The 27844-nt window shown below is 42.2% G+C and overlaps 1 long non-coding RNA gene across 1 annotated transcript; it reads right to left on the bottom strand.

The window, feature by feature from the left end:
* Nucleotides 1-501: 501 nt before the first annotated feature.
* LOC141113044 (uncharacterized) lies at nucleotides 502-27553 on the bottom strand. The gene is made up of 2 exons (XR_012236703.1): nucleotides 27421-27553; nucleotides 502-964 (listed from the first exon to the last, which is right to left on the bottom strand). It is a non-coding gene; the product is annotated as an uncharacterized lncRNA (long non-coding RNA).
* Between the last annotated feature and the right edge of the window lie 291 nt (nucleotides 27554-27844).

The raw sequence follows: 27844 nt of genomic DNA, 5'->3' as shown, positions 1-27844 counted from the left end.
TCTCAACTCCAGTCCTCAAGGCGCACCAACAGGTCATGTTTTCAGGATTTCCACTATTTTGCACAGGTGATTTGATCAGTTTTCACTGCCTTAGTAATTACCACAGCCGTTTCATCTGAGGGAAATCCTGAAAACATGACCTGTTGGTGCACCTTGAGGACTGGAGTTGAGAAACACTGCTCTACTATGTTTGCATAAAACAGAGGAATCCAGGTGTTCTAACAAAAGAATATTTATGCTGCTTTCACATAAAGTGCATGTGTTTCAGCATGCATTAACGTGTGTTTTACATTCAGTTTGGGTATGTTTTGTACATGTTGTAAAGGACCTCACTCGGTTGGCTTGAATAGAAAAATGCATGGAATACATGAGTAAAGCAGCTGTCAGGACATTTTCCTCAAACACCTTGATGCCGTAGATTGCTGTGAATATGTACACATTACCTGACCTGGGAAATGCAACAAAATGCAAGAAAATGACGACATGCAGGAACACTCCATGTACTGTGAAGAATAAAAAAATGACTCTTTTAGTGTGCTCAGAATAATAAATATAACCTTAGAATCAATACAGAAAATAGAAAATATCTAGTGAGTGATAATGATTATCCATGTCTAGGGTTTCAGTGTTAGTGAGACAACGATAAAGCAATTCTTCATTTGCTGGACATGAGATGGAAGGATTAAACGGTGCCACAGCCACTTGACCCGAATGCAGTATGTCATCCTTTATTATGATCATTTCTGGCTGGGGTCTTGTACCATCTGTGGTCAGTGTTCAGTTCAACTCATCCTTCTTCCTCTTGACTGTTTCCCATATCCTTCCTGATTAACAGGATTCTGTAAATCCTTTCTCTATACTTCTTCCACCAAACCAATACTGTTTGAGGTTTTTCTTTTCTTATTCTTTTTCTTCTTGTTCTTTTTTTCTTTAATCTCCTTTATTGGTGTTTGCAGGTTTTCTTCTACAAATATGAAATAAAAAATATATATATTTAATATATATTTATTTTTTTATATTTTATTCTTGATCCTAATATTATTGCCACATTTAACATTTAAAGCCAGGCAGATAGAAAATAAACAAAGAAGTTATATTTCTGTAAAAATAAGTTAAAAATAAAAAAATTACATCTGACATTTCACTGCTAAAAAATGAATGACAGATCTCTCCTCCAGTTATGGAATTCTGTCTGGTTCGTTAAACTGAAATAATTTAGTAAATTACTGCAGGCTCTATTTTGTGGTGGGACCATAAAATGCAGGCCCCAGTGTGGAGTACCCTGGCAATGTATAGTGGTGAGTTTTTAATGTAATTAATGTAACTACCTGAATTTGTTTTTGAATCAACTCTCTCTCTCTGAGCAGCAAGACCCAGTCTGGGACCTAGGGGAGGATCATCAAAAGCAAATCATGCTCTTCTGCAGTGCACTGTAAAGCTAACACAGGGAACATGCTTATTGAATAAAAGAGCACTAGGATGACTTATAACTGCTAACAATCTTACTGCTTACCCTTGGTGTAAGGTGACCAGATTTTTTTAAATGAAATCCAGGGACATCTTTCTTTTTTTGTTGGCAAATGATAAACTATTTTATAAGCATATTTTCTATGCAGTGTATGTGGTATGTGTTTATGGAATGATTGTATGATATATAAGTTATTTCTCACATTTTGTCCATGATATAAAAAAAGCTACTTCTTAGAATTTTTGGGATATAACTATCAAAGATAAGACAGAGAAAAAACTTTTCAATCCATATTTTGTTTTTTATTCTTACCAAATAATTTTGGTTCAACAATAACAATATAAATTAACAATTCAGAACAGTAAAAGATTGCATGGTGAGAACACGTACACATATGACAATTAAAATTTTTTTCACACAACTAGGGCATTCTTTTGGTGGTATTTAATCACCACTGTGTTTTTTTATTTTTTTCTAAACAAACAAAAAAAGACTGAAAAAAAAAGTTTTCCTTAGTTTCTGTTATAAAATTTTGTAAATAAGTAATTTTTCTCCTTCACTGATGTGCGCTGATGAGGCTGCACTGATGGGCACTGATAGGTGGCACTGATATGTGGCAATGATGGGCACTGATATGTGCCAATGATGGGCACTGATAGGCTGCACTGATATGCGGCAATGATGCACACTGATAAGCGGCAATGATGGACACTAATAGGCGGCACTGATGTACAGCAATGATGGGCACTGACAGGTGGCAATGATGGGCACTGATAAGCATTACTATCCCAATGATGGACACTGATAGGCGGTACCGATGGGCACTGGTAGGCAGCACTGATGGGCACTGTTAGGCTGCTCTAATGGACACTGATAGGTGGCAATGATGGGCACTGATAGGTGGCACTGACAGGCATTACTGATAAGGAAGGGGGGCACTAATATAAGGGAACTGTGAGCTAATGGGGGTCTCTAATGGGGGGGCTTCTGATCTAATGGTTGGTCACAAACCATTAGATCAGCAGTCAGGACCCCCTCTTAGAGACCCCCATTAGCTCACAGTCCCCTTATATCTGTGCCCCCCACACCCCCTTCCTTAGAGACCTCCAGAGGTCAGAGAGCCCCCCCTTTTATCAGCGCCCCCTGCCCTCTTTAACACATCCATTTAGATTGCCTTATTATTGGGACCCGGGAACTACTGCAACCAAGTGTGAGAGCCGAGCTGGGGGGCAGAGCTGGGAGGTGGAGCCACTCTAGGGCTTTTTATCTCCCACTATGTAGTGTGAAGGGCAGAAAATGCATTTCATTGGTTGCTAGGACAGCAACCAATGACTGTAAAGGAGATGATCGAGGCGGCGGCAGCGGCGGTGGGGGGTGAACAGCACTGGGTGGGGGAGGCAGAGAGGCGCAGCCTAGACTGTCCGGGGCATTACCAGACAGGTGGCAACCCTATCCAGGGACATTGTCCTCAGTCCGCGGACTGTCCACGGAAACCTGGGACATCTGGTCACCCTACTGCAGTGGATGTCCAGCATTTGGACCAAAAGTAGGCTGAACAGAATTACATCAAATAATTTAGCAGTTAAAGTGATAGTAAAGCGTCCCTTTTTTCATTAAAATAGTGAGATGGTTTTGCACAGAGCAGCCCTGATCCTTCTCTTCTCTGGTCCCGTGCCAGGGCTTCTGGCTCCTCCCCCCTGCCCCCTCATGCCTGCTTGATCCTGAGCGAGGCTGTTTGGATCTATTTAAATACACAGTCTGGCTCGCCCGCCACCCACTCTCTGCTCACAGGTTTTGATTGACAGCCAAGCCTGTAAGACCCGGGAGAAGAGCTGCTGCAGATGTGCACATCAATGGACCGAGATCGGGCTCAGATTAGTTTTTATTGGGGACTGCGGGGGGGAGCTGCACTTGTCTGCACTAAGGTAAATAACCTTTTACCTTTACAACCAATTTTTAGGGTAACTAAAGTCTGCAGAATACTCACCTCCATCTTCTACCTGGGCTTCCTTTGGATGCTAGGTTTTTGACTTCTCGATTGGCCAGCAGAGTTAATGGGACACATTGGCACTGTACAAGAATGTTTGCTAAGCTGCACATGCGCAGCTCAGTGTACATTCAATAGAATAGAATAGAAGACTGAGAACAGGCAAGTGAATCTGTTTCATTGCAGAGCAGAGAGAGCATGTTCTTACTGCAATAAGAAGCAGCATGTTCGCAATTATTTTTACTGAAGGTTTAGTTCCACATTTCAAACATATGTGTTTTAACTATGTATTTAGCTTATTGCATGGGGTTCAGCTTTAAAAAAACTGAGCACAAGCAAGCATTCACTTAGCCAAGAACTTAGCCAAGAAAATGTGCCCTCTACTGGCTGCTAGGTATTTTGCAATCAATTGTTTTTTATCAGTTTTGAAGGACAAGTGCAAGAGTCTGAGAGTTGGAATGCATTGAGGTTAATGGGAATTATAACATTCAAAATCAAAGGTCTCAACCTTTGTATTGTCTCACTTCTTTGGAGATCTTGCTTAAGGAATAAACTAAAAATAGCCTTGGAATATGCATAGACAAAAGACGGTGGTTGGATAAGTGGCAAATAATCCAAATGTAGAAAATGAGTTTCCCAAAATTAGAGATGCATACACATGGATATGAACCCACAACCTAAAAACATGCATATCTATTCTACATGTCAGCTTTGTCTGCATGAGCCTGTTTCCTGCGTGAACAGCTTAATGATTGTTCATGCCAATTCTTCAAGATTCCAAAATTTCCCAAATACAGAGATACCATTTGTTAAACATGGGCATTTTTAACCTGCTGTAATGTCACATAAAGAAATGCATTTGGTATGGTGAATATATTGTACCTTTACTTTCCTTTGTAAAACAGCAACAGCAAGATACATAACATTTTTTTATTTCTGGAAAGACCATTGCTAAATAAATCATTTTAGGGAGGGGTCTTTTGAGGTATTGAGGGATTGATGTGTAATAAAAATAATCTTTAATGACATGGTTGAATCAGTTCATTCTAACCAGGTCAACAGGCAACAAAGTCATTCATATTGTTCAATTGAAGGCTCTATAATACCTCTTTCCCTGGGTAGTGAAATAAATAGGACTTTCAAAATGATTTCTTCCTAAAATAGCAATATTCTTTAAATGTTTTTTAACAGAACTGTTTGTGTCCAACCAGCCTGTGGAAAGAATCAAATCATTTAGGTCATTATACTATCATTTACCCTTGCCATTACTTTTGTCCCCAGGCTGGCTATGTATACTTGGATGTGTTTATTGTCCATATATAAGTTATACTCAGCCTTGCTTTTCTCCAGCAATGTTTCCTCTCCATAATTTTCAAGGAATGCCAGCATGCATTTTAAATTTGTATTCCCTTATTATAATTCTTGCATAAATTATTGACTTATATGTAGGGATGAGGTTTGGGTTCTCTACTACCATGGGTTCATGGCGAACCCCGCATGTTTGAGGTCCAGGGACCTGCCAAAAGTAATGTGCGAATTTGCTATAGTAACCACAATGGCCTTTGAAGTTAGGTCATCTGGCTTAGGAGGGTCAATAAAGAGGCATTTGGATAAGAGTCACATAAAACAGACACATAAAACTGTGTGTAACAGCAACCATATTGATAATGCGCTATAACTGTGAAATGAAGAGCTTAAGAATTGTTGCGGATGCACTACTTAGAAAAAGATTAGTGTAGGCCTTGTAGGCACTGGAAGGTCTGTTAAAGTAGATGTAAAACCCTTACTAATTAACATGTAGTTTTTTTACCTTTTTATAAACTTCGTTGTTCATACATTAATAGATTACTTTTGTTCAGCATGTGGGATGAATGATAAAAAATCTCACAGATTCCTCCATCCACACAAATGGCATTGATGGACAATTCTCCCCTGCTAGGCTATTGCATTCTGACAGCCACTGGTGCTAGCTGCCAAAATACAAAACAGTGCCTGCAGCTGATTGGCTGCGGGCACTATTTGGCCAACAATTGTAACCCTGACTCCTTTGAAGAAAGTCAAGTGAGTAATTGACTTTTTACAAACCAGCAGGGTCACCCACTATTCCAATTTGACAGAAAATTTAACAGGGTATGGCCAGCTTTATTGCTGCTGATGTCGTTCTGACTCTTTACAGCCTGTCCCTGTCCATATACAGTATCTCACAAAAGTGAGTACACTCCTCACATTTTTGTGAAAATGTTATCATATCTTTTCATGTGACAAAACTGAAGAAATTACACTTTGCTACAATGTAAAGTAGTGAGTGTACAGCTTGTATAACAGTGTAAATTTGCTGTCCCCTTAAAATAACTCAACACTCAGCCATTAATGTCTAAACCAGTGGCAACAAAAGTAAGTACACCCCTAAGTGAAAATGTCCAAATTGAGCTCAAAGTGTCAATATTTTATCGAAATAAAAGAAAAACAAGGGCGCACCAGCCTTGTGCATTAACTTTTTAAAAAATATTTAATATAAAAAGATAAAATGAAACGACTCACAAGCAGTAGATGGAGGAGGCACAGCATATAGTGTACCGACAGCTAGCATGCAGCTTAGGATGAGCGATGCCTTCCAATAGTCGCGGAGAGACGCACAAACATCACAATCAGCTATCACAATCACTATCACAATCAGCTTACGCGTTTCGAAGGGAACGTCCCTTCTTCATCAGAGCTGTGCTGTGTGGGCACAGCTCTGATGAAGAAGGGACGTTCCCTTCGAAACGCGTAAGCTGATTGTGATAGCTGATTGTGATGTTTGTGCGTCTCTCTGCGACTATTGGAAGGCATCGCTCATCCTAAGCTGCATGCTAGCTGTCGGTACACTATATGCTGTGCCTCCTCCATCTACTGCTTGTGAGCCGTTTCATTTTATCTTTTTATATTAAATATTTTTAAAAAAGTTAATGCACAAGGCTGGTGCGCCCTTGTTTTTCTTTTATTTCGGTTTGCACTAGGATTCCCCATCCCTGAGGGCAGCAAGGCCTGTGTTGACGCATCTTTTATATGGTGATCCACCTGTGCGCAGGAGTCATTGTGTTTTGTTTGTCAATATTTTATGTGGCCACCATTATTTTCCAGCACTGCCTTAACCCTCTTGGGCATGGAGTTCACCAGAGCTTCACAGGTTGACACTGGAGTCCTCTTTCACTCCTCCATGACAACATCACGGAGCTGGTGGATATTAGGGACCTTGCGCTACTCCAGCTTCTGTTTGAGGATGCCCCACAGATGCTCAATAGGGTTTAAGTCTGGAGTAATTGGCTCAGTCTAGTCGTTCCATCTCATTCCATTCCATACTCCACAGTTCGGTTCGTTGTCAGTCGCAATTACAGGCACACTGATTCGTGTTTCTGTCGTAGCAATCATTCCATTTGTCTCATATACCCATCAGTCGCATCTGCGACACACCGATTTGTGCCGACTTATTATAGTCATCCCGTCTCATGCATTTCATGCTGCACAGTCTGGTTCATTATCAGTCGCAAATTGCGGCACACGGATTCGTGCCTCTGTCATGGCAAGTAATTTAATTTGTTACATTCACTCTAATTCGAATTCAGTCACAATCTGAGATGCACCGATTCGTGCCGGCCCGTTCTAGTCATTTCATCTCATTTCATTCCACGCTCCACAGTCCAGTTCGTTGTCAGTCGCAATCGCGGCACACTGATTTGTGCCACTATCATTGCAAATCATTTAATTTGAAACATTTTGCATACCCTTCACTCCGATTCGAACCAATCGCATCTGCGACGCACCGATTCGTGTTGGCTCATTCTAGTCATTCCATCTCATTCCATTCCATGCTCCACAGTCAGGTTCGTTATCAGTTGCAAAATTGCGGCACACCAATTTGGGCCACTGTCATGGCAAACATTTCATTCATTACATTTCGCATACCCTGCACCCCAATTCAAATTCAGTCGTGTCTGTGATGCACTAATTCACGTCGACTCGTGTTAGCCATTGTTATATCATGTTCCTCAGACAGTTTCATTGTCAGTCGCTATCGTCACACACCAATTCGTGCCTCTGTCATGGCAATCATTTCGGTCCAGTCTCGCCGATCCGGCGCTTTAGCAGCACTCCAAATCGTGTCGGCTTCATTTTGCTCATTTTATTTCGCCCTCATTTCATCCCATATTCCACAGTGTGGTTAACTGTCAAGTCACAGTTACGGCACCCTGATTCGTGTCACCATCACTTCAATCGGTCACCCCTCAGTACGGCTCACCTTACGGTCCAGTTCGAATCCAGTCTCAACAAGGCACATCGGTCCACATAGATTCAGATTCAGACCAACTGTTCTCAAAGCCATTTTCCTTTAAATTCCATTTACGGTTTCAAATTCATTCATTTCACCATCGTTCGCCTCCCGATAAGGTTTTCCTTGCAGTCGCTATAAACGCATCTCAAAGTAGTACGACCTGGTCACTCATGGCATTTTAGTTAAGCCACCACCGTTGTCTGTCTGTCATTTCTCCTCTAGGTTAGTCAAGTTCAGGTAGTTCCATCCTGGACCAGGTTGGACGTTATTCCCCCAGGTTCCGGTCGACTGAGCTTTCAACCTCAAAAACCAGGACTTTGCAACTAGGGCACAAGTCAGCCAGAGCCATGTATCAGGCCGGCAGTGAAGACCTCACATCTGCCCCTCTGTCACCCTCTCTGGTTTCAGAGAGCAGCAGCGTACAGTCCCTCAGGGGATGGACCATCCCCAAGTTACACCGGAAATAAGGCACAGTGGTGTGCCCTTCCCCGCTACAGCCAGGAAAGCCGAGCTTTTCAGCCTCCTCTTCCCACCACCAGCGACAGATGGGCCCCAGCACCCAGCAGGTATCTCTTCAGTCCGTGTCCATTTTTTAGCTTCACAAAAAATGTGTTTGGTGTATGACCTGTCTGCGCCTCATTCTTCCCTCATTCCTTCTGAGGAACATGTCGACATGGCGATCCAGGCCATTATCAAAATAGGCACAAGCACCTAGCTCTCTAAAGCTGACATATAAGAGGCATTTAAGCTTCTACCCATCCAACCATCCCTCTGGGGCTGGCACGGCATTAAATGGAAAGAATCATATTACTTCACTACCAAAATGACCTTTGGCTCTAAAAGCAGCCTGTGGCTCTTTAAAACCTTCTCAGTCCCTCACTTGGATCCTGTCGCACCAAGCCCAGTGCCAGATGGTCATTTATTATCTGGATGACTTCCTGCTAATCGAACAGCCTGGCATGCCCCCAGTAGACCTAGATAGGTTAAGAGTGGTGTTTCGGTATCTCAATGTGCCCATAGCACAACACAGTGGAAGGCCCAGCACACTCTATCACCTTCCTCGGGGTCAGCCTTGACACTCGCTCCATGCAACAAAAAGTGCACAGGGGTGTACTAAGAAATAGCTTCAATCCCTCTTAGGGATGCTCAACTTTGCAATGAGAATCATTCCCCATGATCTTTTATTTCGTGCCTCTTGATCTTCCTCTCTCAGACACAGGACCCCGATAAAATCCTTAGATGAGACACAGCAGCAGTAGCGGATTGAGTCCCTTACTAGTTGGAATGGCATATCCATGTTCATACCATCAGTATTGCCTTTATCACCACAGGTAGTAACGTATGCTGCAGCCTCCACATGCTTCGCTGCAATTTTTGGCCATCATTGGTTTGCAGGACCGTGGCCTCCAGAGATACTCCTAATCCCCGGGTTTAACCAGTCTTCCTCATTTCCAGCTATACCTGATCGTGGCAGCCACTCAGGTCTGGGGCCATACCTGGACCGGACAAACGGTGGCCTTCGCCACCGACAACCAGGCCACGGCTGATATCAGTAATAAGGGCAGGTCCACGTTGCTTCCTGTTATGTCCTTCCTACGCAGGCTGGTACAGTTATCTCTGCAGCATCAGTTCAATGTGCACTGCACATACATTCCGGGCAAGTGCAACGTCGCAACAGTCCTGTTTTAACTTCATTTCATCTTTCCAGCAGAAACCAGGAGCCGACCCACCTTCATCTCTTAGCCCTCCTTTGCCTCAGCTGACATTGGATTAAAGCAGTACCTTCACAGCACAACCCAGTTTATCAATCAATACATTTCCCGCAACACACTCAAAGCCTACCACACTGCTTGGAACGCCTTCTGCAAGTTTCTGGCACCCTGCTCCACGGCAACGTTAACAGACACTAAGCACATACTAGCTTTCATTTCATATTGCCACACTCAATTGGCTCTATCACACAACACCACCAGAATATACTTAGCTGGCATCTAACACTTCCTGGCTTTACAGGATCTCATAAAGCCATCCTCCTTCGCAACCCATGCAATCCAAGCCATTTCCGCGTGGCATTCAGAAGCAGCAGCCCATAGCCAACTCCAAACTCCTGCCCATCACGAGTACCATCTTCAGAGACATGTCATCCATCCTCTCTCGTTCCCCATTTGGCTTTCTTCTCAGCTTGGTCATTCAAGCGGCCATCTAAATGGCCTACTATGGTTTCTACGACCTAAGCGAGTTTATCAGTAATAGCCCTGCCGGCCAGGTACTGTGTAGATGTCACCTGGCTCGCTTCCAAGATCATTTCATTCTCCACCTCGCAGTATCCAAAACCCAGCAATCTGGCCCCGGGGTCGACATCCATCTTTTCAAGACAAACAACAGTTAATAACACTAAACCAATAAAGAGCTTTCAACCCTACCTGAATGTTTTTTCCCCCTTTTCTGGAATACTGACCAGCAGACCAGAGCACACTTCAGGTCCATTTCATGATGTAAGTCTTGTGGTGCATTTATGTGGTTCACATCCATCCCGGTTGAAGGGCTTCGACCATAAATAAGAAGGCCAGTATGGTGGTCTGAATTTATGGGAGGAGTCCGGGGGGTTATTTAAGCAGCCCACTCATCTGTGGTCTTTGTCGGTTCCGGTGCGCGATTCTTTCCCTCCCATTCCCCTTTTCAGGGCATTTCTCAAATTCATTTATCTCTACAAACATCTATTACTTATCTTGGGTATGCCCCCTTTTTTGGTATGCCCCCCTTTTATCAGTGATCACATACAGTGTCTTGCAAAAGTATTCACCCCCTTGGCTTTTTACCTATTTTGTTACATTACAGACTTTAGTTCAATGTTTTTTAAATCTGAATTATATGTGATGGATCAGAACACAATAGTCTAAGTTGGTGAAGTAAAATTAGAAAAATATATACAAAAAACTATTTTTCAGAAATAAAAAACTGATAATTGGCATGTGCATATGTATTCGCCCCCTTTGTTATAAAGCCCATAAAAAGCTCTGGTGCAACCAATTACCTAGCACACATAATTAGTGAAATGATGTCCACCTGTGTGCAATCTAAGTGTCACATGATCTGTCATTACATATACACACCTTTTTGAAAGGCCCCAGAGGCTGCAAAACCTAAGCAAGAGGCAGCACTAACCAAACACTGCCATAAAGAGGAAGGAACTCTCCAAACAAGTAAGGGACAATGTTGTTAAGAAGTACAAGTCAGGGTTAGGTTATAAAAAAATATCCAAATCTTTGATGATCCCTAGGATCACCATCAAATCTATCATAACCAAATGGAAAGAACATGGCACAAAAGCAAACCTGCCAAGAGAGGGCCGCACACCAAAACTCATGGACCGGGCAAGGAGGGCATTAATCAGAGAGGCAGCACAGAGACCTAAGGTAACCCTGGAGGAGCTGCAGAGTTCCACAGCAGAGACTGGAGTATCTGTACATAGGACGACAATAAGTCGTACGCTCCATAGAGTTGGGCTTTATGGCAGAGTGGCCAGAAGAAAGCCATCACTTTCAGCAAAAAACAAAATGGCACGTTTTGAGTTTGCGAAAAGGCACGTGGAAGACTCCCAAAATGTATGGAGGAAGGTGCTCTGGTCTGATGAGACTAAAATTGAACTTTTTGGCCATCAAAGAAAATGCTATGTCTGGTGCAAACCCAACACATCACATCGCCCAAAGAACACCATCACCACAGTGAAACATGGTGGTGGCAGCATTATGCTGTGGGGATGTTTTTCAGCAGTTGGGACTGGGAAACTGGTCAGAGTTGAGGGAAAGATGGATGGTGCTAAATACAGGGATATTCTTGAGCAAAACCTGTACCACTCCGTGAGTGATTTGAGACTAGGGCAGATGTTCTCCTTCCAGCAGGACAATGACCCCAAACACACTGCTAAAGCAACACTTGAGTGGTTAAAGGGGAAACATGTAAATATGTTGGAATGGCCTAGTCAAAGCCCAGACCTCAATCCAATAGAAAATCTGTGGTCAGACTTAAAGATTGCTGTTTACAAGTGCAAACCATCTAACTTGAAGGAGCTGGAGCAAGCTCAAGCTCATAGAGACTTATCCAAAGCGACTTAGAGCTGTGATAGCCGCAAAAGGTAGCTCTAGAAAGTATTGACTTTAGGGGGGTGAATAGTTATGCACATTGACTTTTTCTGTTATTTTGTCCTATTTGTTGTTTTCTTCACAATAAAAAAAAAAAAAACATCTTCAAACTTTTGGGCATGTTCTGTAAATTAAATGATGCAAATCCTCAAACATACCATGTTAATTCCAGGTTGTGAGGCAACCAAAACACGAAAAATGCCAAGGGGTGTGAATACTTTTGCAAGGCACTGTATCCTGTGTTCTCAGCTGCACAAGGAGCTCAGAGAGCTAGATGAGGAGAAACAGCAGCTCACTGGTCTTTCCAGTGAATGGCTGTGTAAGGGTGGGGGGAGGGGTTGGCATGTCAGCACAGGTCTGATCATTGGAGTAGAGCAGCCTTAGTTCCCAGCACAGCCAGAGAACTGACCACGGTGCGTTCTCATGCCTAATGTGGTAAGGTTTTAATAGGAAAGCAGAGGGACTGGCAGGAACACCAGGAATTTCACACAAAGGAAGCAATACAAAGAGAACAGGAGACTTTTTTCATACAAGTACAGGCAGTCCCCGGGTTACAAACAAGATAGGGTAGGGAACAAGTAGAATTTTTAAGTGTAGTTCCAGCCCAACAAACAATTTTTATTTTTTTTTTTGATAGCATAGCGAAGGGGTAACACCCCATGTAATGTTTGTTTTGCTGTCTGTGCCCCTGTTCAGAAGACTTCACCTCACTTTCTGTCCCTATGACAATTGGATTTTGAATATTTTGGGTTGTTGTGGAACCAAGGATTGCTGATAAAGCTTTAGTTTAAACCATGATAACTCTTACAGGAGTGAATTTCCCTACCTAGGGGTAGATTTCTTCTCACTCCGTTTGTAAGTAGGAGTCGTTTGTAAGTCGGATGTTTGTAACCCGGGGACCACCTGTACATGGTACAGCAGGCACATATTAGGAATATGAAATGTTGGGTTTACATATTCTTTAACTAGAGGGCAGGGGAGACATAACAAATCTAATGGACCCCTAATGTATCAGTAAAGAGACCCTTCCACAGCAAAATTCTATCACATAGAGATACCGACACTTTAGCCTTTATTCAGTTTTACTAGTTAACCCAACTCCCTTCCATTAGAATATTTCCCAAATGCCTACAGGGATAATCATGTAGCTGGATGTGTTAAACATGCAACTATTTTCCAAACAGCGTTTCTCAATTTTATTTAGTTTTGATTAAAAAAAAAAAGAAAGACTACATGGGAAGCATTTTAATTATCTGGGAAGAAAGGGGGGGCATTTCACTTAACTGCTCCCAAAGTATAATATGAATGTCAAATATTTAAATAAGCAACTTTTTGTTAATTGCATTGAACAAAGTAGTTTTTTTTCTGATACTTTCTCTTAATCTATCTATTTTGATTTCTCTTCCCCTACTAGTAAGTGTATTCTGTTAAATTCAGAGATGTTAATTATGCACAAACCTAACACAGCAGGAAAACTACAATTATCCAGACTGTTCAGAGAAATCAAAACAGAAAAATAAATTAAAGCTAAATAAAAGTGGAATGTTCCATGGCGCCCTGGTGTTAATTGCAGAGAGAGTGTTATTTCTGCTACAAAGTTATTGAAGAGTTACAGGCTGAATGTAAAAAATCAGCTAAGTTTGGCATGTCAGATATGTAGCATACAATAACAATGTCATAATTTATTAATTTACCAATTATTCCTGTCTGCTTTCTGGCTGCAGTTTTTTTTTTTTAACTAAAATAAACAATGCCTTCTGTTGTTTCTAAAGAAAATACATTTCTGGAACTTTGTGCCAGAAAATTGTACAACTCTACACTGGTGCTGACAAGCTAAAAACAGTGGTTAATCTGAATTAAATAGAGTTTATTTAAAAAAATGTAAGCTGATTGTACACATGCAATCGTAATTTATTCACGTATACCATTATTTCTGAGTTAAACATAGAATTTATAGTGGAAAAAGGAAACAATAAATTCCATGTGAAAGATGTAGGCCAATATAATAATGGAGGTGTTAGGGTTTTCCTTACCTTTACATAGAGAACAGGGCAAAGCATGGTTCAGTGACTAAAGCAGGCTCTCTTGCACTCAAAAGGCTGACCTCTGGTATCACTAATGCCGCATACACACGAGCGGACATTACGGCGGACTTTGCCCGGCGGACTTTTCGATGTACTTTCCGACGGACTTTCTGAATGAACGGACTTGCCTACACACAATCCACCAAAGTCCGTCGAATTCGTACGTGATGACGTACGACCGGACTAAAACAAGGAAGTTCATAGCCAGTAGCCAATAGCTGCCCTAGCATGGCTTTTTGTCCGTCGAACTAGCATACAGACGGCGGACTTTTCGACCGGACTCGATTTCAACGGATAAATTTTAAACAAGTTTCAAATCTAAGTCCGTCCAACTTTTGAGAAAACAAAGTCCGCTGGAGCCCACACACATCGAATTGTCCGACGAAATCCAATCCGCCGGGCAAAGTCCGCCGTAATGTCCGCTCGTGTGTACGCGGCATTAGGGAACCATGGTGTGGAAATGACCAAAGACCATTCAAAACTTTTCCTCTAGTGAAAATTTAGGTATAGCAGTGACCATAGCCTAGCACAGTGACTTAAGCAGGTTCTTTCTAGCATTGACATGGTCTGCACCCTGGTATCACTAAGGATGCTATAATGCGGACATGATCTAAAGTCCATCCAAAACCTTTCTTGTAGTGTGCATTTAGGTATAACACAGGGCAGAGCATGGCAGAGTGATTAAAGCAGGTTCTCCCTGACATTGAAGAAGTTTGCATCCTAGCAACACTAAGGGTGCCATGGTGTGGCAAAGATCTAAGGTCCAGCCAGAACTTTTCCTGTAGTATACATTTAGACATAGCACATGACAAAGCTTGGGACTGTGGCTAAAGCTGATTCTCTTTAGCAGTAAAGAGGCCTGCCCTCTGGTATCACTAAGGAGGGTATGGTATGGAAATTATTTGAGGTCCATCCAAAACCTTTCCTCTGGAATACATTTAGGTATAGCACAGGGCATAGCATGGTACAGTGCTAAAGCAGGTTCTCTTTAGCAGTGAAGAGGCCTGTATCCTAAAATCACTAAGGGACCATCATATGGAAGACCTAAAATCCATTAAAAACATTTCCTATAGTATACATTTCAGTATAGCACTGGGCATAGCCTAGTACAGTGACTTAAGCAGGTCCCCTCTAATGCCCCGTACACACGGTCGGACTTTGTTCGGACATTCCGACAACAAAATCCTAGGATTTTTTCCGACGGATGTTGGCTCAAACTTGTTTTGCCTACACACGGTCGCACAAAGTTGTCGGAATTTCCAATCGACAACCACGCTGTCACGTACACCACGTACGACGAGACTAGAAAAGGCCGGTTCAGAACCAAGTGCGGCACCCTTTGAGCTCCTTTTGCTAATCTCGTGTTAGTAAAAGTTTGGTGAGAGACGATTTGCGCTTTTTCAGACTCGTGGCTTTCAGATCGTTTTCTGCCGTTCAGTTTGTGCTTGTGGGTTTGTATCTGCTCTTCAGTGCGTGCAGTCAGTTCATATCAGAGTTTTCTGTGTGATCTTGCCTGCTCGTTGCTGTTTTTCAGGTCGCTCTTCACAGGCCTTGCTGTTCTTCAGTGCGTTCTGTTACTTCGTTCTGAGCAGCCGACCGTCTTCTAGCCATGTTTCGTATGCGTACTCCTCGTAGAGTTCGTGCTGTGCGGGGGCTTGGTGTTGGGGTCCTGACCTTGACACAAGTCCAGTCCATGAACAGGGTGGGAGTTCATGGACCAAGAATTGGTTGCTTCAGCGTGACCAGTTCTGTCATATGCCTTTGCTCCGTGAGATCCGTGAGAATAATCCTGATGATTTCAGGAACTTTCTCAGGATGACGGACCCCGTATTTCACCGTTTGTTGGCTTTGCTGACCCCCTATATCAGCAGGCAGGATACCTGCATGAGGCAAGCCATCACTCCGGAGCAGAGGTTGGTCGCTACCTTGCGGTATTTGGCCACAGGGAGAAGTCTGCAGGACTTGAAGTTCTCGACAGGCATCTCCCCCCAGGCTCTGGGTATCATCATCCCAGAGACCTGTTCTGCCATCATACAGGTCCTGCAGAAGGAGTATATGAAGGTAAGATTTTTATCCTTTAATATCACATTTTATTGTATTGAATGTTTGCTAATATCTTGTATTTCTTTCCTCATTCCCTAATTACCATGATTATAATATGCTGTGAATGTCCCCTTTGTTCTCATGCATGCTGGATTTTTATGTAATTATTATTTTATGTCCTTCATACATATTTGCCCTTCAATAACCTCCCCAGCATGGTGTCTCCTGCCCTATATTCACCTCATGTAGTCACTTAACAATGTATTTTATCTGCTCCATAGTAGTGCTTTACCCCAAACACCCCCTAAAATGTTTGGAAATGTTATTTTTGATTTAAATTCAGGCAGAGTGCCAGAGGCTTTTTTTTATGGTGTCCCCAAATTTTTGGTAACCCTCCCTCCCCCAACTGCTAAGTCAGCTGATCACAATTCTCTATCCTCAATCATCTATCTGCTGACTTTGCCAAACCCATACACACTATACCCATCTCTTTACTGGTCAGATTTATGGATGAATTCCCCAAAGCATGTAGTGCAAGGGTCTGCCTGTATACTTTCCAATGGTACTGTTTAAAGTTTTTGTATCCTATTATTATCTTGATAGGTCATAGCAGAATGTCCAAATGTCCTCAAATGTGTACAATGTGTATTTATATCTTTGTATTATGACACTTCTTACCTGTCCAGTGGTCTGCCAATAGTGTAACTAAGGAGGGGCTGTTCCAAGTAATACCCATTATTTAGGCATTCATCTCTCAATGAAGTGAAGAGGGTTACCTGTCCAAGAGTTCCCCCCCTATAATGTTAGAAATGGCCCATGAGAGGGGGGGAGGGGGAATATGATAGGTGTACCTTATACTTTGTTGTTGTTAAATTCCCCTTAATAAATGCTATCTGGAGATTGCCCCATAATGTTTGTGTCTAATCTGCTTGCCATGTTTCTGTGAAAAAATAGTAATGTTTATTGTTTTTTCCTCAACAGTTTCCTTCAACGCCACAGGAATGGCAGACTGTGGCCTCCCACTTTGCCCAGCGGTGGGACTTTCCTAACTGCGGAGGGGCAATTGATGGGAAACACGTCCACATCGTCCCACCACCCAACTCGGGGTCGTATTATTATAATTACAAGGGGTTTAATAGTATAGTGATGTTGGCGGTGGTGTCGGCTAATTACGAGTTCCTGTATGTGGACATGGGGAAGAATGGCCGGATGTCCGATGGTGGAGTCATCGCCCAGACGGAGTTCTACAGGCGTCTCCAGAATGGCAGCTTGGACTTGCCACCTCCAGAGGACAATGTTGAAGGTCTCCCATTTGTGTTCGTTGCTGATGAAGCGTTTGCACTGGGGGACCACCTGATGCGGCCATTCCCGATGAGGACCCTCACCCCGAAACAGAGGGTTTTTAATTACCAGCTGGCCAGAGACCGAAGAGTGGTGGAGAACACATTTGGAATCCTGGCCAGCCGGTTCTGATTATTTCTGACACCCATCCATATGGCGGAGTATAAACTGAACCATATAATACTTGCCTGCTGTGTTCTCCATAATTTTTTAAGAAAACATTCAGCCAACTATGCTGGCTCAGTTGGGCCTGAGGCCAGAATCCCAAATCCATCAACACTGACGGCGCTTGAAAGTGGCCGTCCTGGCTTGCCCTCCCTGAATGCCCGTGATGTCCGGTTACGCTACCTGGAGTTCTTTGCGGGTAGGGGGGCTATCAATATGCCAGACAATCTGTGAAACCTTTTTCAAATAAAAAACAACCAAAAGAAATTCTTTGTGGACATTTACTGCTTGTGTTTGTTTTAGCTGACCCTGACAGAAATGTGTTGAGTGCAGAAAATGTCGTGATTGGGTAACCTTATAAAAAACACTGTTGGCTGGTACTTCCTAAATGCAAAAACACATTTCACTACAAGTGCACTTGCAACTGCACTGAAACTGCACTTGTAGTGCAAAGTGTATTTGCCCTTAGGAAATAACCCCCATGTTTGCATAAAACAGCAATTACATCACCCCAAAAGTGTTGTAGCGTTGAGACAATAATCCACACATTCTTGAGTAACCAACTTTTTTATAGCTGCACAATCACATGTGCATTTACCAAAGGTTTTTAAAACGAACCAACATGTTTGTTGTATAACAATTTTTGCTGTAGCATTATCAAAAATTGAAATGTCCTTTTCTGATAAAACAGGCCTGTGTAAAACCAACAAGAAAGCCAAAAAAATTGAACTTACAAAGTTCACATATGGTAAAACCTGAAGACTATATCAGACATGAGTATTTAGGAACTGTGTTTGATATAGCGTTCAGATGGGGGGAAATCACCCCTGGAAAAGCCAAATTTGGAAGATGCACACCAAGTTCAGAATGTCAACATGTGCTATCTGCCATCAGGGGGGATCAAGGGACGTGTTTTGGGGGAGCAAGCCCTTCCTCACCGCTACTTTATAATTGAGGAAGGTGTTGCACCCCCAAAACGCGTCCATTGATCTCCCGTGATGTCAGATAGCACATGTTGGCACACTGTGTGCATCCTCCAAATTTGGCTTTTCAAAACATTGCAAAACAATTTTAAAGATTGGACCACAATCCAAAAAGGTGATTTGGTGGCCTTTTAAATTCGCCCCAAAACATCAATGATGTTATTATTTTTTTTAATAACATCACTGATTTGTTGCTGTATGTTGTGCAATTCGAGATTACACCCCATGATCTCCCCGAAGAGGATCTGGGCACTTTCAGAAGTAAAGCGTTCTCTCTCCCTCACATCACGATCACCTAAAAAGAGATAAAGAAAACAAAAATAGGTATCAAAAATCTGCCACCATCCATATCGGTAACCTGAGCCTGTGGTCGCAGACACTCACCTGTTGTGGTGCCAATCTACACCACATCTTCTTCTTCCTCCTGCTCTTCTTCTTGGGTTGGGGGTATTTCCCCTTCTTCCATAGGTGGGGGGTCTGTGTTCTCCTGGGATGAGGGGTGTCCTCCGAGTCTTTTCTCCCCTATGTAAAACAAAAATGGTATAATTAGCACACAGATATTTGATGGCAGAACTAGAAATAGGAAACATTGCTTGGAAGTGAGGTACAATTGTCTATTTTAGCAGAGTTCCAAGATGTATTTTTTTTATTGCCCTTTGTCAAGCTGCAATACTTTACCTGTTTTGTAAAAACCCATCTACACAAACAAATATTTGGCATCCAAGTAGGCCCCAAAAAATGTGTGAAAATGCATATGGCCTAAACAATGGTGTTCTAGAGGCCGAAAGAAAAATGTTTGATACGAACGAATAATGGGCCCATGAACATTAAAGTTGCCCTTTTAAACGTTCCAATTAATAAAAGCACATGGAGCAGAACGAACGGAATAGAGACAGAAAGAATAGGAACACAGCACAACTACTTACTTTTTTGCAGCACTCTCCTGATCTTTCGGTACTGCTCTGGCTCTCTCAACTTCAGGTCCGACCACCGCTTCCTGAGCTGATCTTTAGATCTTCGTACCCCGAAATTCCTGTGAAGGCTTTTTATCACTTTAGCAATGATTTTGGCCTTTCGGATGTTGGGGTTGGGGTAAGGCCCATATTTTCCGTCATAGTCAGACTTCTTCATGATGTCCACCATCTCCAACATCTCCCCAAAGGACATATTTGTGGCCTTAAAACGTCTCCTTCTGGATCGGGACGTGCCTGGATCCGGGCTTTCCTCCTCCTCCTCCTCGTTGCTAGAATTAGCACACACCTGCTCTAAATCCGCCATCATGCTCTTCACCCACTGCGCCGAACGAAAAGGGGCGGGGAATAGACTAGAAAGAACGTCAGGGGCGGGCGGAGTTACACGCATGCGCAGTGTGTATAAAGCGTAACACGCGTGCGTATTACGTACGATCTGTGAGCGGAGGAAGGAGCATTGGACGCGCCGATCGTAAAAACGAAGGTAAGAGACAAACTTGTGCCTATACTGCTTCTAGATTGAGGCCTATATTGTAACAAGATTAGGAGAGTTTTGTCTGACATTAGGCTTTGTCTTGTGTTGTGTCTTGCAGTGAACATGGATATGCTACTCAAAGATAATGACTTCATGTCAGTATTCGTAGATATGTTAAGGGAGCTGCCCTGTCTGTGGGAGATTAAACACCCCCATTTCAAGAACCAAGCAAAGAGGAAGGCAGCACTGGTGCAATTGTGTGAAATTGTGAAGCAGGTGATCCCCACGGCAGACATCACCTATTTAAAGATCTTCATTGGTGGCCTGAGGAGTACATATCTGAGGGAGCGCAAGAAAGTCCTGGATTCACAGAGATCCGGAGCAGCAGATGACATCTATGTCCCCAGGATGTTGTACTACGACAGGCTGCATTTTCTGGCAGGCCAGACTGAACCCAGGCCATCCCTCTCCAGTCTTCCTTCCACGCTTCCTTCCCCCCCGGCTGAGGCTTCTGACGCCCAACCTGGGCCTTCCAGGCAGCAACATGTGGAGGAGCCCAGATTGAGCCAGGTATAGCATTCCTCTAAATATTTCTGCTTGTCCAATCAATGATGTTAACTAGATGTTAGTTGGGAGTACTAATTTAGGATTGTGATTGATGAAGCAAAAACTAAAACCATGTCCCTTTTTCATACACAGGGAAGTCTCAGCCAGGAGGTGGCGGGGCCGAGCCGGCTGGCTGATCTGCAGGTCCCTCCACCCCCCCCCTGAAAAGAGAAAGTGGCAGTAGGAGGAGTGCCCTAGAGGAGGCTGCTATAGGATTCTTTTGGAGGGCTACAGAGGTCCTGGGAGCACCCCACACCATGGAGGAGAACATTGCTGCCTTCATTGCATATAAAATGCAGAGGATGGAGAAGGGCCAAAAAGTAATGTGTGAGGCCCTCATATAGGAGGCTCTGGAGAAAGGTATGAGGGGCCAAATTACACCTCAGACACACCTTCGCGTTGGTCCTCCTCCTCCTCCTGCAGGTCCTCCTCCTCCTCCTCCCTCTCCTACAGGTCCCCCCAGTCCTCCTCCAGGTCCCCCCAGTCCTCCTCCTCCTCCAGGTCCTACTCCTCCTCCTGCCACATCTCCAACTGCACAGCCACAGCCCGGAATGAAGCGTGGAAGGAAGACTAGACAGTGATTGCCCTGGATCCAGTCTGGTCGGCCAAAAAATGCAGCCTCTTTTGGTACCACAGCCTGGGAACATAGATGTCATCTGCTGCTTTCCAGATCTCTGGGACTTCTGGACCAGACTGCCCTCCCTTACATATGGACTCCTCAGGCCACCAATTTTGATGTTGAAGAATTGATGTCTGCCGTGGGGGTCCCAGGCTTTGCTAATTTCTCCTGTTGATCCAGTGTTGCCTTCCTCTTTGTTTGGTTCTGATCCCTTAATAAAGGATTTTTGTTTTGAATTATACTCTCCTATGTCTTTTACTTCAAAAATGACAGTTGGTTTGTGAGGATTCAGGTACATTTCAAATATACAATGTGAAATGAACAAGGGACACCAACACCAAACAATCTCCTTGAGATTAAATAATAAAAGATATCAATGGTGTTGGGGTAACTTGACACACAAAACACACCCAAAAATATTCTGGAGTAAAAATAAAAATAACATTGAACAAAGATCAGCCTTGGAAAAAATCCAAACATTAAAGAAAAAAAAAAGGCTGAAAATCCAAAAAAAATAATAAATAATAATATAAAACTGTCAGATGTGACAACTAATAACAATATATTCAGGGAATCCCACTAAATAAAACACAAATAAAAGTTTGTGAGAAGTGTGTGTGAATATGAGCAGCAAAACTACTTAATTCTTGTCACATTATAAAGAAGAAGAGAGTGCGCTGTATTAAACCATTTTGAACATTGCAGCGTGACGAAAGTGCTGTATCCATTGCGAACGCTAAGTTTACCAGAACGAGCTGTCCCATCTCGGAATTTCTTCTGAGCATGCGTGGCACTTTGTGCGTCGGAACAGGCCACACACGGTCGGAATTGACGCGATCAGATTTTGTTGTCGGAAAATTTTATCTCCTGCTGTCCAACTTTGTGTGTCGGAAAATCCGATGGAAAATGTCCGATGGCGCCCACACACGGTCGGAATTTCCGACAACACGCTCCGATCGGACATTGTCCATCGGAAAATCCGACCGTGTGTACGGGGCATAACACTGACAAGTCCCCTGTACCCTGGCATCACTAAGGATGCCATAGTGTGGACATGATCTAAAGTCCAGCCAAATCCTTTCCTCTAGAATACTTTTAGGTAAGCATAGTATAGAGACCAAATCAGGTTCTATCTGGCATTGAAGATGCCTACACCCTGGTAACACTAAGGGGACCATGCTGTGGACATGATCTAAAGTCCAGCCAGAACCTTTCTTCTAGTATACATTTAGGTATAGCACAGGGTGTAGCATGGCACAGTGCTAAAGCAGGTTCTCTTTAACAGTGAAGAGGCCTGTTTCCTAAAATCACTAAGGGATCATCATATGGAAGTGACCTAAAATCTATTCAAAACTTTTCCTCTATTATACATTTCAGTATAGCACTGGGCATAGCCTAATATAGTGACTTATAGTGACATTGGCAAGTCCCCCTTAGCATCACTAAGGGTGCCATGGTGTGGAAATGATATAAAGTCCAGCCAAATCCTTTCCTCTAGTATACATTAAGGTAAGCATAGTATAGAGACCAAAGCAGGTTCTCTCTGGCAATGAAGAGCCCTGCACCCGGGTACCACTAAGGGCTCCACGGTGTGGACGAGCTCTTTTAATTTACAGTACTGCATGAAAGGGATAAACCCACTGTCAGGTTTGTATTGATGTTTCTGTCTCTGTTGGCAAATTTACCCTCAAGTGAGTAGATATCTACAAAGTTGCGGAAAATGGTCAGACTTCCCAGTTCCACGATACTAGCAGTCTTACTTTCACATTGGAATCTTGTGCCCCCCACCTTTGTTACAGGAGAGAAACTGCCATGTAGATTTGCAACTCAATTGGTCATAGTGAAGTGGGCTACCCCTGTCTTACAAGATCATGGCTGCTATGTATATTGTAGACTTAACTGACTTACAGTGTGATTTCTTTTTCCCAGAAAACAATATTAAATATATATGGCTGCCACTTCCTCAGCACATATATGTACAAAATCACCGCTGAAGAGATTACCAAAATCACAAATTTCCCATGAAAGCATACACACTAAATGTAAAGTCCCCCCAATCTTGTTCTGGGGCTCACTATAATACCTCTGAGGTCTCTCTTAGCACACATGTAAGAACTGTATTCACTATTTTGATATATGGTCAAAATATGCATTAAAAGATGGATTTTGGATGATTATTTAAAATGAAAATATGGAGCTCTTATGTTAATGTTAAGATTAAATGAGATTAAAATATAAATTGAATGTTTGTCTTTATAAATATGCTGTGTCTTTCTAACAGAAAGATATGTGTGGGATTGAAGTATGGTTTACTAATGTTCTTCGTTGTTGATTAATATCAGTTTGTACTAGTTACCTATAGGAGTGTTTGTGTCTTTGTGAAGTGTACACTTGTAGAAGGAGTGTGTCCCCTGGTTGGCCTCCTGAAAACAGCAGCGAGCAGCCAGGCTGTCATTAGTTGAAGTGTACACCAGTAAGAGCACCGAGCAGCCAGGCTGTCATTAGCTGAAGTGTATTGCACTTAGCCTAACGCTTGTAACCCATCTCACTTGTGTGGTGGAAATAATTGCTGTAATGCCTATTTTTTGTCACTTTCCTTATCTGTTATGTTTTTCCAAGTAAGATGTCACCAGTAATTACATTAAGTTGGCCGGCTAACTTGCTCAAACCACTTGTACCACACCTGGCATAACAATTTTATATATCTCCCTTTAATTCCGCTCTACAGGCATGTCCAAAATGCTGTAATTCACAGAAGCTAAACATGTTTTATATTTCATCATTATAACAATAAAAGATGATTAGTGGTTGGTTGCTTTGTGTTAATGTTACTTGTGTATCATTTATGTGACACTATACTCTGGTTAAAAAAAAAAAAAAAAAAAATCATGTATGTTTTTTTACCTAAAAAAGTACCTACTATTGTTCTTCTCAGAATATAATTTTTTTTTTATGCTGCTGTGATCTTACTTTCTGTTAGAAGGTGGCTACATTCATTTTCCATGGTCCCACTGCATATAGTAACATAGCCACCCTCTCTTGCTCACTCCTGAGATGGACTGTAGACTATGGACTATGGCAGTGGTTCTCAATCCTGTCCCCATGTACCCCCAACAGACCATGTTTTGAGAATTTCTCTTAGATAAATTAGCTGTCCAAAATACCAAGCCATTGACTCTGGTTTAACCACTTGCCGACCGCTGCACGCCGATATACGTTGGCACAAAGGGAGCGGAGGGCAAATGGGCGTACCCGTATGTCCCCTTTAATTGGCGGGTATAGCCGGTGCACACGCCGTCGCGTAAAGCGTGACCGTGCCCGCGGGACCCGAAGACTCGATGTCCGCCGATATCCAGGTGTTCGTGTCCCGGAGCCGCAGAACGGGGAGATGCTTATGTAAATAAGTCATTTTCCCGTTCTGCCTTGTGACATGAAAGAGATCACTGCTCCCTGTGATCGGAAGCAGTGAACGCTATCATGTCCTAGGTAGCCCATAACCCCCACACTTAGAGTCACTCCCTAGGACACACTTAACCCCTTGATCGCCCCCTAGTGTTTAACCCCTTCCCTGTCAATGTCATTTACACAGTGATCATATATGTAATTATACTGATCGCTGTATAAATGACAATGGTCCCAAAATAGTGTCAAAAGTGTCCGATCTGTCCGCTATAATGTCGCAGTAACAATAAAAATCGCAGATCGCTGCCATTACTAATAATAAAAAAAATTAATAATAAAAATGCCATAAAACTATCCCCTGTTTTGTAGACGCCATAACTTTTGCGCAAACCAATCAATATACGCTTATTGCAATTTTTTTACCAAAAATATGTAGAAGAATACATATCTGCCTAAACTGAGGAAAAAAATTGTTTTTTATATATTTTTGGGGATATTTATAATAGCAAAAAGTACAAAATATTTCTTTTTTTTCAAAGTTGTCGCTCTTTTTTTTGTTTATAGCGCATAAAATAAAAACCGCCGAGGTGATCAAATACCACCAAAAGAAAGCTCTATTTGTGGGAAAAAAAAGAACATCAATTTTGTTTTCAGTTAAAGCGACACAGTGCCGAATCACAAAAAGTGCTCTGAATATAAATGGTGAACCACAAAGACAAATAACATTTCTCTAATAGAGTGTTGCCAACATCCCTTTATAGTTTATTGTATAAGGACCCTTAAAAAGGGACACAAGTACCCCCCTTGTTTCATGCATGGGGGATTCTCTAACTTATCTGATAGCAAATATTGCTAGATTAAATCCTATTGGAATTCATTCCTTTTTTAGGCATAAAAACAGAGGCTTTATAATACATTCTAAAGTGAGCTCTATTCTATAATACTTATAACACCATCATCCATGATATATACCTGGATACATCTCTCTCTCTCTCTCTCTCTCTCTCTCTCTCTCTCTCTCTCTCCACATCAATTTAAATACTTTATTATCCCTCAGGGTTTCCTTGCGGTCGGCTGTGGTGGTTGTCCTTTGGGGACCTTTGTGAGGGCTGCTCCGAGCACAGACATGGTTCATCAACTTGATGGACAGCTAGCGGCAAATTCCATGAATTATTTTTCTAAATAAATTATTTTGAAATATTTCTCTACAATTTAATAATTTAATACTGGTATGTATGCTGGACATGCTCATATACTATAAATGTTGATGCTGCTTTGAAAGACATTCTGATAAAACTGTTTTTGCTTTTTTCAGAATATATCTATACCCTCTCTTAAAAACGCTTCTGAGGAAGGGATATTCTCCCGAAACATGTCAGGTTAATAGAGGAAATCCATGTACATTTTTGAATTTGTAAATAATGTATTCATGTGTGAAATTTTCCTTGCTTTGCACTATATGTGCTGTATCAACTGTGATCATGTTTTTGATACATACCTTTTAATCGTTTTTCTACATAAATTACATTTTATGATATATGATTTTCTTTCTGTTCGCCTTTAAAGTCCCACTGTACCGTGAGGGGGGGGGGGGGGGGTACTTGTGTCCCTTTTTAAGGGTCCTTATACAAAAAGCAAAAAGTGCTCTGGTCAGAAAATCTTCTGGGGCAGAAGTGGTTAAAGCACCTGTGCAAGATAAAGGAAAACTTGCAAACATGACCTGTTGGGGGTACTTGAGGACAGGGTTGAGAACCACTGGACTATGGGGTCCATAGTGTGCATAGAATACTGCTTTGAGGTTTTCTATTGAAGCTGCCGGTTGAATATTTTAATTATTTCTTTAGCGCTGAGTAGGGGCGAGTTTAAGTTTAACTTTTTTTGGTATTATATCTATACATGTGTTTGCAGTAACTTTCATTTAACCAGGTGTGTCAGAGGGGCTGAGATTTTTCTTGCAGTCAAAGGAACAGAACTGAGAACCCAAAATACCACTAAAAATCACTAGTTTATTTTTTTAAAAGCACCATAGTGCTAGACAGTAAACACGGATATATCCCTGATATGGTCACATCTTCTAGGCTAAGTGTTAATTATCTGAACACGTAGGGCAAAGTGGGGAGGTGGACATACAAGAACCCTTGTTTGGCCGAGAAGTTTCAATATTTAAAGTGGAACTACACTGCATCTGAGCACCACAACCCAAAAACGTTATTTAATTCAATTTTAGGATTCAAAGCAAACTCACCAATCCATCCATTTTTATTTTGCTTAGAAATCATTTTAAAGAAACACCCCCTATCTATCCCTATGTGCTCATGTTAGCAGCATAAGGTTTAAAATAATCAATGTTGATTAAGGCTGAGTTCACTCAGGAATGGACAGCTGCCAGAGGGCTTTACAGCTCCAGCAGCTGCCTGCTCCTGACTGTGCTAGGGTGCAGTGTGGTGCACAATTCAGCAATCACACGGCTCCATTTTTTTTTACTTTGTACAAACTTTATTTGAAGTGTATAAAACGTACACTTCATTCATAGATCTATACAGCAGCCTCATGTTTTGCACTGCTGTACAGTACCATGCGATCCTGCACAGTGCGCTGCAATAAAATGCTTTCTGCAGAGTGAATGGGACACAATTGTTTTCTGTGTGTCCTTGCTGGGACACGTGTTTTACAATGCTGTGAAACATCTGTCACTGCACAAAGTGTGAATTAGCCCTAAGAGAGTGCTTTAGTTGACCTGCATATTAATACCTTACCAGTAGCATACATTGGTTCTCTACTGAAACATTACATATGTGAAATATATAGTTGTGCACACTCACCATCATTACTTTGGTCAGGTTCACTATAGATTGATGCCAAGGAAAACAGTGAGAAGATAATGAAAGCCAGTAATATAAATGCTATTTCTAGATTGGTGAATGGCAGCTCCATGAATTAGTCGCAAGTCTTTATCTGAAATGGAAGGGAAGTTATGTGCTAATGAAACTGAGGAAAGTCAGTATACTATTCCGAACAGAACATTTAATTAATGTGTATTGTTAGACATTTATCGGTTTATTTGATAAGACAATGAAAAGAACAATGATAATGGGTAAAGTGCAGTAAATAATAGCAGCCAATCAAGTGTCATCATTCTGTTCACTAGACTACAGTAAGCACAATATGCACACATGGGAAAAAAATCCCTGGGTTCTACTCTGAAGAAGGTAATATATATATATATATATCTCCTAGATTGCAAGC

Source organism: Aquarana catesbeiana, linkage group LG01 (genome assembly GCF_042186555.1).
Source record: "Aquarana catesbeiana isolate 2022-GZ linkage group LG01, ASM4218655v1, whole genome shotgun sequence".
NCBI lineage: Eukaryota > Metazoa > Chordata > Amphibia > Anura > Ranidae > Aquarana > Aquarana catesbeiana.
This window is presented reverse-complemented; position numbering and strand designations above follow the sequence as displayed.